At 54.0% G+C, this 15,493-nt stretch overlaps 1 protein-coding gene and 1 pseudogene across 4 annotated transcripts in view; one reads left to right on the top strand and one right to left on the bottom strand.

Annotated features, from left to right (window-relative positions):
- The first annotated feature begins 4,696 nt into the window (after positions 1–4,696).
- The window catches only part of LOC128801762 (serine/threonine-protein kinase PAK 3-like), a 35,076-nt gene continuing 24,279 nt past the window's right edge, over positions 4,697–15,493 (top strand). For 2 of the 4 annotated variants that reach the window (XM_053967881.1, XM_053967880.1), the window contains exon 1: positions 4,697–5,133. The gene's annotated coding sequence lies outside the window, so the exon portion shown is untranslated. The remainder of the gene's footprint in view (positions 5,134–15,493) is intronic. The other 2 variants (XM_053967879.1, XM_053967878.1) reach the window with 2 other exon arrangements.
- The window catches only part of LOC128801685 (class II histocompatibility antigen, B-L beta chain-like), a 10,874-nt pseudogene continuing 4,707 nt past the window's right edge, over positions 9,327–15,493 (bottom strand).

Genomic DNA, 15,493 nt, shown 5'->3' with positions numbered 1-15,493 from the left:
TTCACTTGATTCCATTTAAAAAGATACTGTATTTTTTTTAATCCTGAGCACGAATTTATTTTAAATCATATATTACACCCATGGATCTGCAGGGGGATCTCTGCATCCCCTTGGATCTGCAGGGGGATCTCTGCATCCCCACGGATCTCTGCATCCAGTACCGCCGTCTTTGGAGGCGCCAGGAATAGGCTGAGCTCTGCCTGAAGCTCTTCTCACCTTCCCCACACCCTTCCCGGCACAGGGAGGGTTTTAGCTCCTCACAGCTCCCCGGGCTGGGTTTGCAGCCCCTCCTCGTGTGGGATCTCTGGGTACTTAAGCTTGGACAAGCATGTTTTGTGAACAAAGGAATAACTCTTAATAACTACACACTGTTGCGTATTCATACATACTTCATGGTTATGCATACATTCTATTTACGATAAGAAACTCTGTCTGGAATATGTCAACTCCTTCTTTTAATCCCCACGGCGTCTTGGACTCTGAGCAAGGCCTGAAGAAATTAGCTTCTTCTGATAAGAAACCCATAAATTCCTCTTCTCTGGCAGATCTAGGTGGTCTGTGACTGTTATCTCGAAATGACAATCTCATTCTTTAAAAAAAAACCCCACAAAGAATGTTTCTATTTTTAAGTTCAAAACTACATTTCCCATACTATTAAAATGTTAATACAGCACTCCTAATCAATAGAATACATATCATATTCAATTTAATATTTGCAAAAAGCCAATCATAAAAGATGCATTTTTCAATGAGGGCATCCCGAGGCTGCTGCAGGGACAGTGATGTCACCGCTGTGACATCACTGGGGACAGTGACATCATCGGGGACATTGCTGCTGTCACTTGTCCCCTCTCCCCTCCCCACACGGGATTTGAGACAAATGTGGGGAATTTTCTGGGAATTTTCATTGGAATTGTCCCAAATGCTGATGGGAATTCCTGGGGTGACGTCACTGGGGACACTTGGGGACACTCTGAGGACGCTCTGGGGACACTCATGGAGGCGGGGGCGGCTCAGGGGGCGAGTGACCCCCTCGGTGCCTTGCAGCAGAGGCAGCTTTCTGCTGTGGCTGCAGCAGAGCCGGGTTATGAATGACAATAGAATAATTGGCTTCTGCATTTCTGCATTGGCCTCTGCACGTTGTTATTGATCACAAGGACTTTGCTATGGTACTTGATATTGATAGTGGTTATTGATGATTCCTTGTAGCTGCTCGCTGGTACAATAAAATCGATCCGTTTATGTGTGCACCGTGTAACCAATTGAATGCTAGAGTAATAAATAGATATTATATCACAGGCCTTAAAATATTAAAAGTAGATAAATATGAAATAGATCAATGATAAATATTGAAATAGAGACTATGCAGTGTTAAAATGCTTTTGTGACTGACTCAGGTGTAAAACAATTCCGTTGTTTCTCCCATCTGTGGCCCGGCCTCTCCAGGTGATAACAGTGACACAAACCTGAGAAGAATTTATGAATTTACCAGGGGCTCTGAAACAACAGGATGGAACCAGGAGAAGAAATCAAATATATTGACTTGATCTACAGAATGTCCTGCAGACAAGACAGAGGTGAGAACCAAACAAGAGTTCCTGGAACATCCAAACCTGCCGGGAGTGTTTGAATAATGTCAAAACTCAGGAATGCGTTTGCAGCCCTGCAGTGGAACCGGATCCGGAGAACGAAGGGTTAAGTTAAGGGCGAGTTCTTTGGCCGAGCGCCAAAACCCTTTTTTATCCCTTTTTAAACTTTGTTTAATAATCCCTTAGTGAACTTTGTTTTTCAGACCCGGCTGGGATTTGGGGGGGGCCGGGGGGTCCCCAGGCAGCCCCCGCTGCTGAGCACTGACCCCCCTCACCGGGCACCGGGACCCCCCAAAAACCGCACCCGCACCCCCTTCAGTGCCCCCGACCCCCCTCGAGCACCGACCCCCCCCCGAGCACCGGGCCCGGACCCCCCTTTGTGCCCCCCCACCCATCACGGGGGTTCCGCCCCCTCCCCTTTCACCCCCCCGGAGCCGCGGGACCCCCGGGAACAGCGCCGGGACCGGGGGGGCCCAGGGATGTGAGAAATGGATTCCTAAAGGATTCCCAAAACCTGGCAGAAAGCTCACACAGCCTTGGACATGTCGGGGCAAACTCGGAGATTTTATTGTGCCAGCGAGCAGCTGCAAGGAATTATCAATAATCAATATCAGTATTGAGCAGCAGAGCAAAATGCTCGTGGTCAATAGGAACCTGCAAAAGCCAATAGAGAAATGCAAAACCCAATAGAAAAATCCAAAAGCCAATAGAGAAATTCAAAAAGCCAATAGAGAAATGCAAAAGCCAATAGAGGAATTCAAAAGCATTAGAATGTTAGAAATGAGAAGCTTGACTCAGCCAATATATCAAGCAGCAATTCAATTCATTAATTTATTAATTAATATGGTAACGTATGAGCAAAGCCAGCGCTGGGTACAGCGGTGGGGGTTTTCCCCTCCAACTGCACACTGATTGCTGGGCCTGCTGGTATTCATTGATCATCTTCATGCATATTCATAAGCTTTGCTCAGCAGTTTCTATTTCCAATTTTTGACATCACAATTCTTTACTTCAGGATCGTCAATCTGTGATGGTGATGTTTGGTTCCTTTCCAATTTCTGTACTCTATTGTGATCTCTTCCAGGTTTCAATATCCCGGGATGGACATCCCAGGATGTGTGTCCCACATGGTGGGGTCCATCTTCCTGATGTGGGCTCTATTTTCTAGGACCATTAATCCCTGATAGTGATGTCCAGCTTCCCTTTTTGAAATCATCAATCAGCGACGTTGATGTCCATCTTCCTTCTCCAGGATATTTTCACTGTTTTGTGAGGAGCTTGGGACAGGTTCACTTCCCTCTTTTGAATTCTTTATACATTTATACATTCTTTTTAATTCTTTATACATTCTAAAGTCTTAAAATCCTTAATACAGAGCAACATTCTAAAGTTATAATTCCAAGGTTCTTATTACAAAACAGCTTAAGGCTTATAATTGTCAATCACAAACAAAAGATTGGCTCCAAAGCCTTCTTCCATGCTTTCCTCGGCTGTTTATTAGAACTCATTTCTATAACTGTCCCATGGCCGTGTTCCACACATTTCACAATTACATTTACACAGGTTACCTTGATTTACCTGACACAAAACACAACTTTGTATTTCACATTCTGCCTTTTCCTTTTCCCTTCTCCCTGTGCCTAACTCTCCTTGTCCTTCCTGCCCCAGGCACTGAGCTGCGGACAGAGACCAGGGAGAACAAATCCCTGCCACAGAACCTCGTGGAAGAGGCCATTTGGAACGGCTCCACGGCGCAGGAATCCAACGGGGAGGAAAAGCCCCAGAGATCCCACACGAGGAGGGGCTGCAAACCCAGCCCGGGGAGCTGTGAGGAGCTAAAACCCTCCCTGTGCCGGGAAGGGTGTGGGGAAGGTGAGAAGAGCTTCAGGCAGAGCTCAGCCTATTCCTGGCGCCTCCAAAGACGGCGGTGCTGGATGCAGAGATCCGTGGGGATGCAGAGATCCCCCTGCAGATCCAAGGGTGTAATATATGATTTAAAATAAATTCGTGCTCAGGACTAAAAAAAAATACAGTGTCTTTTTAAATGGAATCAAGTGAAAGAACAATATACACAAGATGAATTCCTGTCTCAAAGGATGGTTATTCTGAAGGATTATTCCATCTAGAAGATAAGCATTGAACCCATAAGATGAATATTCCTCACCAGAACAAGATATTCGAGATTACCGTCTAACAGGATTTCAGCAATCAGAGTATTCCAGGGAAAACTCTGCACAAGAAAAGAACATGCATTAATATGTGGAAAGGGGCAAGATCCATGAGAGGGAACAGGAAGACCCCCCAGGAATCCTGCTAGGTCTGAAAACAACACAAAAAACCCCTGCGGAATCAGCACCTTGTGACCTGCCAGGGGCACGGAGCTGCAGAGCCTGAACCCAGCTCCGATCGCCCGGCTCGGCGCTGTTTTGATTGTGGCTTTTCCAATTTTTACTCGGATTTGATTTAATAAATTGCTCTAATTATTAAATTGGCTGATTCATTTATAACAATGGGGCTGCAGAGATCCCCCTGCAGATCCGTGGGGATGCAGAGATCCCCCTGCAGATCCGTGGGGATGCAGAGATCCCCCTGCAGCCCCTGGAGGAGCCAGGCTGGAGCACGGGGATGCCTGAGAGGAGGCTGTGAGCCCGTGGGCAGAGGGGCCCCCGCTGGAGCAGCCTGTCCTGGAAGGACTGAGCCCGTGGCACAGTGACCCACGCTGCAGCACTTGGAGGGGGGCTGTGCCCCAGGGGATGGACTCCGCTCGGAGAAGTTCCTGGACAAGTCTCCGGTGGGAGAGAGCGCAGGGTGCAGCAGGGGAACGACTCCTGTCCCTGAGCAGAGGGAGAAGGCACGGGGGATGAACTGAGCATGGCCCCATTCCCTGTCTCCTGCCCTGCCGGGGGAGGAGGTGCAGCTGGAAGGAGGGAGGCCTGGGGGAAAGCTGCATCCAAGGCTCTTCCTTGACTTCTCATTCTCCTGCTCGCAGGTTTTGGAGTTTTCTGCCCGAAATCTCTGCCCTGCCCCACTCACCCCCAGGGCTTTGGGTGGTTTTCCCTTTTTGGGGGAAATCCAAGCGCTGCACTGATGCTGCTAATTAGGGGCAGGAGAAGTGGGGCTCGTGGGCTTGCCGCAGAGGCGGAGGCAGCGAAGGCGCAGGGCCGGGAAAGCCGTGTCGGGAGGTGCGGAGAAGTTTGTTTGTGTTTGCGCTGGATGCCGGCCCGGGCCCGGGCCCGTTCCAGGGCTGTTCCTCAGCTGCGGCTTTGCCCTCGCACAGCCCGGGGGGCCCTGAGAGCGCGGGGCGAGGCGGTGCCGTGTGCAGAGCCCGCCCCTCGCTGCGATTGGCCGGCTGTGCCGTCAGTCGTGGTTGTGGCGCGCTGATTGGTGAGAGCGGGGCGAAGCACGGCCCCGCTGGCGGCCTGAGGGCGGCCCTGGCTGGGCAGCGGCGCCATTGGCGGAGCGTCTGTGCGGGCCCGGGAGCGGCGGCAGCGGCCGGAGGCCGGGGAGGCGGCATTGGCGGAGCTGGGAGGCGGCCCCGGCGCAGGTGGGAGCCGCGCTGGGTTCTGCGGGGGCTCGGGGCTCGCTGCGGGCGGAGGGGGCGGCAGGGGGCTGCGGCGGCTTGCTTGTGCCGTGTCCGGCCCGTGGTGGCCCTGGGCCGAGGGCGCTGCGGGAGCGGCTGCCCGCGCTCTCCTTCCCGCCGCTGCCTGGGCAGGAGCCGCTGCCGGAGCAGCGCTGCCTCGTCCCGCTTGCTGTGGCTAGGACAGAGGTGGCTGCCCCGTCGCGGGAGCGTGCGGGGAAATTCACGTCGCCGGAGGTTTCTGTGCCCAGAGGAGACCGAGGAGTCCTGTCAAAGTGACTTTATTGCTGGGCAGAGGGAGAGGCCGTGGGCCATTTGCCGTGCGCTCTCTGCCCTTGCTGTAGTACGCAGCCTCCTTTTTATGCTCCTTTTCCCGGCCGCATCTCCCTCTGCTTTGCCCGCTGCCTGAGGGACTCGGGAGGTTCCGACTTGCCGATGCGCCTGCTGCCTGTCCTCGTTAATGTGCACCCTCCTTGTGTATAACAGCGATATTCGTGGCTCTGTGAAGTCTTTGTTCTTCTGGAAGTTGAGGAATTTAGCGGGACTTTGAGCAGCAGTCTGGTCAATTTGTAACATTTATTGGAACTGATGGTTTCTCCCGTTACTTCCTTATCTACAAGTGCCTGGCCCTGTCTCCAGGCAGATTCACTCATTGACTCTGTTTTGTTCTTCCCGGGTCCCCTTCGGTTGTAGGATTTGTTCTGCTGGCCGTTCATCTTTTCCCCATTTTGGCGCTCCCTCCAGCCGGGCTGCATCAATTGACCGCTTTTTTCTGATTACATCATCAAATACTTGAATTCCGACTGATTTCCCTGAACTTGTTAGAGCAAAAACCCAGTGCTCTGATGCTCCCTGTATAGCATAGACAGTGACAGCACATGTTGGAGTGGGCAGGGATGATCCCCCCCCTTATTTTAGTGAAGTTTTGACAACATTCTCCATTTGCTGTTTCCCTTTGCAGCTTCACCCATTTCTGTTGCAGAGTCAGAGATCCTGACCATGGGCTCTGCCTTCAGCTGTGCCAATTGCATCTGTGCAAGCAGGCAGAGCTTGGGGTGAGGGGCAGAGGGAATCAGCCCAATTCCTGCCCCAGGCAAGAAGAGCCGGGTACATTGTCCGCACTTTGCCCCAGCAGTGTTAATTTGCATTTCTAAAGCTCCTCTGCTGGCTGCCTGGAATGCAGCTTCTCTCCCAGAGCAGCCTTCAGCAGCCGCCACACGTGGCCCCCCACAACCTGATGTTTTAGGGTTTTTTTTCTTATTTTCCTTCAAATCATCTCTTTACTGTTTCTGAGTTAAAAGGTAACCTTTAAATCTCTTCTTCATTTTGCAAAATGCAGCCTAAAGGTGAACGTCGACAAACCCAGAGCAAAATTTTGGTATCTCTTACACAAACATACACCAAAAAAAATCCGAGGCAATTAATGGTTTCTACTTCTCCTCGAAGTACACAAACTCATTCTCCCATCCCTGACCCAAACCTAACTGGCAGTATAGAAGTAGGATTATTACCAAAATATTCTAATGCTATAAACTTTGCACTGAAACTGCAGGGAAAATAAAATCTCCACCAATATGTTTAGTGTTAGAGTCAAGGCATTATTGATTCTGGCCAGGATGTGCAACAGAAATCATTCCATCCCCACATAGCCCGGCTGTGCAGAGAAAATCCTTCCGTGACACGTGGGTTTTACTAGATTTCCCCAAACTTGATACAGTCTGAACCAATCTAAACCCATTGGTTTAATGTTCTATAGTTTTCAAGTCGTGCAGTTTTTAGTATTTGGGTTCCTATTGGACCCGGATTTGTTTGCTTCTGATGTTAATTAGGTGGGAACTGCTGGATTTCCTTCTCAGCCTTTTGCAGAGCAGGTGTCTCCAGCTGTGCCGGGGGCAGTGTCTGGGGTAGGTGTTGGTTGCTGCTGGTTTGCTGCTGGTCGTTATCTTTGTGGGTATCTTTTGGGCCATTCACAGAGTGTTGAGCTGTTCAACTCATCTCCATGGAGTGGTGGGACATCCCTTAAAAAAACCTTGAACCTTTCATTGCCCGAGGCCAAGGCAAGCAAGCCTGAGTAGAGAAATCAAATGTTGAAAAGGTTGAAGTCGATGCCCTGGTGTATTTTCCATGGATGCAATGGCAGGCAGCGCAGTGTGTGAGTGTAAGTGAGAGGCAGAGTGGAATTGTGCCGTTGTGTTCCCCCAGCAGCTGCGGCAGTGCAGGCACAGAAAGCACTGAAGCTGCAGCAGTGGCAGCAAGGATTGGCCCCGGTGTCTGGAGATGCCAAAGGAGGGATGGGCAGGCGGAGGATTTGAGCAGAGGATGTGTGGGCAGGCCCAGGGCCTTGCCCGCTGTGGAGGCCTGGCTGCTGCTGCGCTGCCTTCAGTGCAGGCTCAGTGGGGGCCTCCCATCCTCCTGCTGCAGGCGGGAAGTGCAAATCTCCGGGGCTTCAGAGCCCTGGAGCCGAGGCTGAGGGGTCCCCCCGTGTTCAGCTGTGCTGGCGGCTGTTTCTGGCCTCAGGGCCACTTGGCACGGGCCGCGCCACTTGGCCACCAGTGGTGCTGCTTTGCAGTCCTTAGGCAGGGCCCGATGTCCTGCTTGGATGTTGGCAACAGCAAAGTGCCAAGGCAGGCTCTGTGCCAGCCCAGCTTCCTGTGGCAGAGATTTCACAAGAGACAGGATTGTGGCCACAGACTGCTTTAGATGTCCATCCCTTATCTCCAGCCTGCACTAGGTGGAGAATTAGCAGGTAAGGAATTGCCAGGATGAATTGCAAGGGAGACAATTGAATATCGGACCTGGGTCTGGCTCTTCTTCTTGTCTAAGCCAATGGCAAAAGCCGTACCCATGGCATCTTGGTTTCCAGCCCTGACTCCTTGCCAGGGGCTGTTTGGGTGGGCTCTCCCCTGCCCAGGAGGGCAATGCCTCTGCCAGGTGCTTGTGGCCGACCCCGTCCCTGGGTGCTGGGGCCCCCTTGGGCGCTGGGGTTGATCCCTGAGGGGCTGTAGGAACTGTGCCATGGCCTTTGCCTTCAGCTTGGCCTTTGGCTCATCCCTCCTTGCATTCAGCTGCTGTGCCTTTGTGCCCAAGTGCTCCAGGGCCTTCTTCTGCCACTCCTGCAGCCCCGCTCAGTGCCTGTGGGTGCTCATCCTCTGAGAGCTGCTGAGCTTTCTGCAAAATCTTTCCTTTCTCCAGGGACCCAAACCAAATGGTTAATAGAAAATCCTGATCCTTGCATGTGCACTCTGCATTTCCCAGCTGTTCCTTGTTTTCCTGCTTGTGCTCAGGGTCCCCTCCAGAGCCCGTATGGCAGAGCCGGTCCCTGTCCTGCCGCAGTGTCCAAAGGCGGCCCCCCCGGCGGCAGGGCCGGCAGCTCCCCGGGCCGGGCAGCGGCCGGGGCGTCCCGCAGCCTCCTGGGGGCCGGGGGCCAGTGCGGCCCTGCCCGGGGCTGGTGGGGTTAGGCAGCGCCTGGCGCTGAGCCCCGGCTGCCCCACAGCCCCGGCCCGGCCCCGCAGCTCCCCACAGGCCCCCAGCCCGTGCTCCCCGGTCCCGCAGCTCTGCGCCCGGTGCTGCCGCTGCCCACCGCAGAGAAACCCCTGACATCCTGACCTCCTTCTTTTCCTGTCCTGGAAACCTGGGATGGAGAGGAGCAGGATCAGCTGGCAAATTCTGAGCATAAAACAGTGCTGGAAAACATCTCAGTGCTCTGTATTTTTCTCTTCCTCCTCTTTTCCATCATCCTTTTTCTTGCCACATTGATCCCTCCTGCTGCTTCTTGCCTTCCCCATATTGCTGCACACTCCCCTTCACCCGATCCCTTCCCAGCACACCAACACCATCCATCCCTGTTGTCCAAATCCCTTCTCCACTTCCGTTATTGCCCTCCTGGGTGTCCATGTCCTTAATTACCTCTGGGGAATGTGCAAACGACCTCAACATTCTCCCAGGGGACCCTTCAGAGACATTTTGAGCTCATCATCCCTTTGGCCAGGACCCCTCCCTGGCTTTCCCTTTTCTCCCCTCCCTGGGTGCCCTGCCATGTTCACTCCCCGAAGATCCCAGTGCACTCACGGATGAGATTTTCAGTGCTCTCTCCCTGCTGCCTCCTCACAGACCCCCTGATGTGTCACTTGTCTGTCTCCTGGTCACTGCCGGGTCCCCAATCAATCCCCGTGCCGCCGCCAGCCAAGGGAGCCGATCACCCAAAGTGGGTGAGGCACCTTCAGCTGCACTCCCTGCCCGCCGCCCTGGACGGTGGAAGGAATTCCGGATGAGCCCCAGGGTGTGCGGAAAACATTGACATCAGCAGAGCAATGATAACATTTTCTGAAAACCGATGGCTTCTCCTGTCACTTCCTTATGTACAGGTCCCTGGCCCTATCTCCGAGCAGATTGACAGCATCTGTTTGTAAAGACACTTTCCTCTTGTTCCTTTCATGGGGGTGCCCCGTTTGCGGGAGATCCCCCCTGGAGCAGGGTGTCCCCTCTTGCTGCAGGCCCAGCCCTCAGACAGAGCTCAGCCAATCAGAGCACGCGGCGCTGATGACTCACCAGTTGCCAGGCAGACTCGCAGCTCCCAGCCTTCCCCACCTGGACCCCACCTGCGCCCCCCCTCGGCCCCAGCGCCCCCCGCGAGGGGAATTTGGGGAGGTGGGAGTGGGGCAGCGCCAAGGCCGGGCCCCCCGCGCTGTCCTGGCGGGAGCGGCTGCAGTGGGGACCGAGTGCGGGCGGAGGCGGCCGAGAGCCCAGCGCTGCCCCAGCCCGACCTGCCCCAGCTCCATCCCTGCCCCTGCGCTGGGATGCTGTGGGTTGGGGGGAAGAGGGAGCCGGCAGTGGGTGCTGGGCCTGGGGGCAGGAGGAGAAGGGAAGGAGAAGCAGGGTTGAGGAACAAAATGGTCAAACGCTGCACGTGTCAGGAGAAGGTGGGATTGTGCAAAGAGGAGGAGTAGCAGGAGGAAGAGGAGTGTGAGGAAGAGCAGAGACACAGGAGGAGGAGGAGGAGGAGGAGCAGAAACAGGAAGCAGCACAAGGTTCCATCCCTCCCTGTATCTGCAGCCTCCCCCCAGCCCCAGGAGCGCTGCTCCCCCCACATGCAGCAGGTGACTGTGGAGGGGGATCCATGATTTTCACGGGGTGAATCTTGGTGTTTCTGAGCTTTCTTGGGCTAAATGTTGGTGCTTTGGTTTTATGTGGCAGCTGAATCTTTATCTTTTGGAGGAAGTTTTTGCTGAGTTGCGATGTTGGGGAGTTTTGATCTGTGTCTTGAAGTTTGCAGGATTTCTGGGCTGAATCTTGGTGTTTTGGAGGTTCTTACAGAAACAAGATTCCCAATGACTTCCTGAGATGAACTTGGGCAAGGAGGAACCTCCAGTCCAAGTGCTCTCCTCTTGTTTTTTCCCCAAACCAGGATTTGTCGTTGCCAGAGCGTGGCTGGATGGAGGAGGAGGAAAAGCCCCAGAGATCCTGCAGGAGGAGTGGCTGCAAACCCAGCCCAGGGAGCTGCGGGAAGGAAAGAGCCCCCCTGAGCCAGGAAGGCGGCCAGAGATCCAGCCAGAGCTCGGAGCTGGTGGAGAAGGCTCATGGCAGGGAGAAGCCACACAAGTGCTTGGAATGTGGGCAGGGCTTCAGCCGGAGCTCCAAGCTGATCCGGCACCACAGAGGATCCACACACTGGGAGACGGCCCTACGAGTGTGGGGAGTGTAGACGAAGGGTTTCCGAGACAACTCCCACCTGGATCCAGCACCAGAGGATCCACACTATGGGAGCGGCCCTATGAGTGTGGGGAGTGTGGGAAGAGCTTCAGAGACAGCTCCAACCTTAACCAGCACCAGAGGATCCACACTGGGGAATGGCCCTACAAGTGTGGGGAGTGTGGGACGGGTTTCAACCAGAGATCCCACCTGATCCGGCCCAGAGGATCCACACTGGGGAACGGCCCTATGAGTGTGGGGAGTGTGGGAGAAAGAGCTTCAGAGACAGCTCCCACCTGGTCCGGCACCAGAGGATCCACACTGGGGAACGGCCCTATGAGTGTGGGGGAGTGTGGGAAGGGTTTTCAGAGCTCCAGCCTCGACCAATCAGGCCACACTGGGTGAACGGCCCTACGAGTGTGGGGGAGTGGGAAGGGCTTCAAAGAGAGCTCGGGCTGCTCCGGCACCAGGTGATCCACACTGGGGAACGGCCCTTCGAGTGTGGTGAATGTGGGAAGGGTTTCCGAGGACAGCTCCAACATGAACAGCACAAGAGGATCCACACTGGGGAACGGCCCTACAAGTGTGGGGAGTGTGGGCTGGGTTTTCAACCAGAGCTCCACCTGATCCGGCCCACCAGAGGTCCACACTGGGGAACGGCCCTACGAGTGTGGGAGTGTGGGAAGGGCTTCAGCCAGCCCTCCTGACTCCTTGTCGAGCACACCAGAGGATCCACACTGGGGAACGGCCTACGAGTGCTTGGAATGGGGGAAGGGTTTCAACCAGAGCTCCCAATCATTATCCAGCACCAAGAGGATCCTCACACCCAACGGGTGGGAAGTGTGGGAGAGCTTCTAAGAGCGAGCTCAGGAGAACTCTGCTCCTGCTAGAGGCACCAGGTGATCAATCCACACTGGGGAATTGCCCTACAGCTGTTCTGGAATGTGGGAAGGGTTTCAGCCGGAGCTCGAATCTGAATCACAACCAGGTGATCCACACCGGGGAGAGACCCCACCACTCAGAGCTTTGGAAGTGACCTTTGACATCTGCCCTGAGAGCACACCAGCGCATCCACACTGGGAGGAGGCCCTACGAGTGTCCTCAGTGTGGGAAGAGGTTTTCAGAGCAGCCAGCTCCCGATCTCCTCGTACATGAGCGGATTCACACAGAGGAGAGGCCCTTCCGCTGCTCTGACTGTGGGAAGGGCTTCAAGCACAAACTCCTCACCATCATCTCACCGCTGCACCAGCGCGTCCACACCGGGGGGAAGGGCCCTACGAGGTGTCCCCAGTGTGGGAAGAGGTTTCAGAGCAGAGCAGCTCGCCGATCTCCCCTACACGAGCGGATTCACACAGAGGAGAGGCCCTTCCGCTGCCCCGACTGCGGGAAGGGCTTCAAGCGAAACTCCAGCCTCACCATGCACCGGCGCATCCACACCGGGGAGAGGCCCTACCAGTGTGGGGAGTGTGGGAAGAGCTTCTCCAGGAGCTCAACCTTGACAAAACACCAACAGCGCGCCACTAAGGGAAGCCCTAAGTCCCTGTGAGTGCCCTGAGTGAGGGAAGAGCTTCGAGTGAGGGAGGAGAGTGAGGGCAGAGCTTCCCGATCTCCACCACTGCATCCTCCAGGCTCCGGGCTGGATGACACCCCGGTGCCCCCTGTTTGGTGGAGCCCTGGTGATCCCCATTGTTGGGGGGAAAGGTGTTGGCTTCTTCTCTTGTGCTGCTGTGATTTGGGGTAGTTCCATGGATGGGGGAGGGGCCGTGAGTGGGGGGTACCTGGTGCACTAGGGGAGATGGCTCATGGCTCGGGGGGTGTCCATAGTATTTTGGGGGGGGGTCAGTGAATTGGTGAGGCAATGCACGGGGGCGGTCACGGTGCTCGGTGATTGGGGGGTTGTCGGAATCCAGGACATCCCTCTGGCTGCCCTGGATGGCTTGAGCTTCTGGCAGGGGGCTCGGAGACCTTGGCATGGTGTCAAGAATACCTGTGGCTTTGGTTTTAGCCCCTGGAGAAAATGGCCAGCTTTGTGTGAGGAATTACAAGCCACAAGGGTTTGAGTAGTGTGGTAGGTGAATTAACACAGGGTGAAAAGTAGAATTTTAGGGTTTTTAAAATAAGGGGTTCAAGGGGACAAGATGGAGGGATTGGGCTTGTCCTGACCTTCTTCTCCTCCTTCTTGCCCTCCATGTCTTGCTGTGATGGTGACACTTTTCTATTGGTTGAAGGTAGAGTCACACTGTCCCACAGAAATGATAGATGTTCGCATGTTATTGTAAACATAGTACAGGTCTTTTTAGTGTAAAAGGTAAACACCGCCCTGAGGGCAGGGAGACTGCCACAGACCGACCTGCTGGACAGAGCTCAGCAGAGCGGACAAAGCATGTTATTGATAAGAGAAAATAAACGACCGTGAGAAGCAAAGCTGCGCATCTCGACTTCTTCTTTGGCCGCAGGGGCTGGGAGAAAAGGACTTTTCACAATCTCGGGGTCTCTGGACCACCAGAAAACCTAGAAGGGGGGTCTCCACTCGTCCCAGTGGGGGGGGTCAGTGCTTGAGGTGGGGTCAGGGGCACTGAAGGTGGTGACCCTGGGGAAGGGTCAGTGCTCAGCAGCGGGGGCTGCCTGGGGACCCCCCCAGTCCCAAATCACAGCCGGGTCTCTTGCAAGGCCACTGAGGGGAGGCTCATTCACCCCCCTTGCCCCCCCACCAGCGTCGCCCACACGCCTTCCCACAAGTGTCCCCAAGTGCTCCCAAAGTGTCCTCAGAATGTCCCCAAGTCTCTGCAGAGGTGACCCCCAGCCCATGGCGGCCCAGTGGTGATGTTGCTCTGTCCACAGCAACCTCGAGATGTCCTCGGTGGCTCTTTGGCTCTGCTCGGCCACTGCGTGGCCACTGTGGCCAGGAGAGGGACAGAAGAACAGGGAGTTGATTTCCCCAAGTGTCCCCAGCAGGTGACGTTTGGCCTGGTGGGCACTGGCCTCCCACAGCTGCTCGGCCTCGGCCACCGTGACCACCAAGGCTGAACGGAAATCAGGGGACACCTGCATTGTCCCCTCCAGGCCTAACTCGATGTCCCCGAGGCGGCGCTGCAGCTCCTGGGGGATCGCGGTGGCTTCGTCACATGTGGTCACCAAGTCCCCAGCAGCCCCAGGTACAGCTCCAGCCGCTGCTCCCTCCTGATGGCCGCATCCACCGGCTGTCCCTCCTGGTGGCTGCATCCCTGCAGGCGTCACGGAGCTTGGTGGTCTCCTTGGCCACCCATGCCCAGCTGTCCACGAGCCTGTCCAGCACACGCCGCCAGGCGCTGGCCAGGGCTCTCACACAGGCCCAGGTGGTCCCTCTGGGGGTGTCCCTGAGGTTGGCCAGGGTAGTCCAGCCCAGGGAGGGGTCAGGGCGGTGGCCTAGGGAGGGGACACGGTAGTGGCTAAGGGCATCCTGGAGGTGAAAGATCAAGGTCCCCACTGAATAGCGGTGAAAAATCAAGAACACCACAATTCCAATAAAGGTTTGGAGGGACGGTATGTTTATTACAGTGCTGGGCGCAGGTAGGGATTGTTTCCCTTCAAAGGACATGCGTGCCCCTGAGGACACTCCCGATCCTTTTTTATTATCCCTTACTAATTTACATATGCATAGAATTTCACAATAGGTTCATGTGAATTCATTCTGCTGATTTCACGTTACACTCACAGCTAGTTACACTTGTATCTAGTTTTTTGTCAGAAAGTACAGCAAGAACACCTGGGTCACTCTGCGCTGTCTGTTTCAAGCTCCGAGGAGTCTTTCTTATCTCTTATCTCTTTAGCTTGGAAATTTGCATTCTTTCTCCTCTGCTGGAGCAGTTTTGCTAGTGCTGCAGTTACCAGACTAAACAGCATGTTTTACTTACATTAGCAAGCTAACATTTCATCTAAATCCAAATGGATTTCGACCCTGTTAAACTTTCACTCTGTCTCATTCCCCCCTTCCATAAGATGAGAAGTAAATTCTTTTACTTAATGCAAATCCTTACGTTAATAAGTGTCCCTTAATGCTTTACTATGTACATTTGACCTACTAGGCACATTTGCAATAGCACAAGGAGTCCCAGGCATGCACAATCTTTACTAGGATATACAAGCCCAGTTTTCTGATCAGTGACTGGATGAATCTCAAAGTGGCAGATACTTTGTTCAGCATCAAGACACACATCTTGAGCATTAATAGTATTGCTTTCACAAATGCATCCTTGTTGTTCCCCAGTAGCACAAGATTGTAAGTTTACTGTTTGCCACTTTTCATTCACCTTTCGTGCCCACACCCTATGTTCTGGGGGATAGAGCACCATTTTTCATGATTTAATCCTAGGTGATGATGGGGTGGATAACATAAACAGTGGCATTACTTACAGTAAGTACAAAGGCAGTGGCCACATTAGAGGCAGGATCATAGGTCACAGATGCTTTGAAATTTCTTTATATAATCTGAAAATTTGTCATAGTCCATCAGGATTGGAACTTTTTCTCAGAATCAATGGCATTATCGCAGACAATCCTTCGAATTTCAGCTGGAAAATTACTTTCGTCCCTCCCGTATGATCAAAGCTGCTGTTCGCTGCATCCAAAACTGTGCTTGTATAAAACTGAAAGCTAAAGA

The sequence above is a fragment of the Vidua chalybeata genome, chromosome 31 (assembly GCF_026979565.1).
Source record: "Vidua chalybeata isolate OUT-0048 chromosome 31, bVidCha1 merged haplotype, whole genome shotgun sequence".
Classification (NCBI taxonomy): domain Eukaryota; kingdom Metazoa; phylum Chordata; class Aves; order Passeriformes; family Viduidae; genus Vidua; species Vidua chalybeata.
The sequence above is the reverse complement of the archived record's forward strand: the minus strand, read 5'-3'. Positions and strand labels throughout refer to the sequence as shown.